Source organism: Echinops telfairi, unplaced genomic scaffold, assembly GCF_000313985.2.
Source record: "Echinops telfairi isolate 266 unplaced genomic scaffold, ASM31398v2 ScPeMD7_7475;HRSCAF=8513, whole genome shotgun sequence".
NCBI lineage: Eukaryota > Metazoa > Chordata > Mammalia > Afrosoricida > Tenrecidae > Echinops > Echinops telfairi.
In genome coordinates, this window is record NW_022111379.1 from 27272617 (window position 1) to 27273652 (window position 1036).

Consider the following 1036-nt stretch of genomic DNA (forward strand, 5'->3'; position numbering starts at 1 on the left):
TGAGAATGATGTACAAATGCGCTTTACACAATTGATGTGTGTATGGATTGCGATAACAGTTGTATGAGCCCCTAATAAAATGTTTAAAAAAAATCACAATAGAGAACAAATGGTTAGAAATATTTCATCACTTGGAAACAAACCATGTTCCACACAATAATGCATTAAAAATGGTGGATACGCGCTGTCCTTACGAGGAACTAATGCCGCGACTGAACGCGTTTGTTCTACAGTCAATGAAGTGTGGACATCAGAAAATTCACAATTAACTGCTGAGACTTTGAAAACCATTTTATGTGTGAAATACAATTTTACAAATTCTTGTGAAAATTTTCATGACCTTTTAAACAACGACAGCAATATACTAAAAAAAATTCAAATGAGAAATATGCCAAGGAATAAAATAATACTATACATAGATTTTTAATGTATTATATTTGTAAATTGTACTTATGTTGAAATTTAAAAATATATAGTACAATATTAAAAAAAAAATATGTACACCAAAGTTTCTTAAAGTTGGAGATCAGCAACGCCAGCATATTGTCCAGTAGCCAGAGCTACTTCTGTGCATTCCTCTCTCCCCTGAACATGCTGATCTTTCCTACCTACTTTTCCAACACGCTTGTCCAAAACTTTTGCCTTCCTGGCCTCTGGCGGCCCTCTGTGTAATAGACCTTCTGGGCAGCTTGGTGCAGATATCCTCACTACCCAAGTGTGTTAGGCCAGCTTGACTAGAGAAACAAATCCAGTGACAATCATATATGCATAAGAAAGAGCTTTATAACAAGAAGTAATTATATATCGAGTAAGCATCGCAGTATGGTCCAAGTCAAGTCCATATGTCTGCTACTAGTTCATACGTTCTTCTTCAGACTCACGCAGTCACATGCAATGATGCAGAATTCAGGAATATCACAGGCTAGTGATGCAGTCTTATGGATCCACTGGCAGTGGACGCATCTCCAGAGTTCTGGTAGCAACCAGGATCAGTCAGCAGGAAGGTGAAGACAGAGAGAAAGGGGAGGTTCTCAGG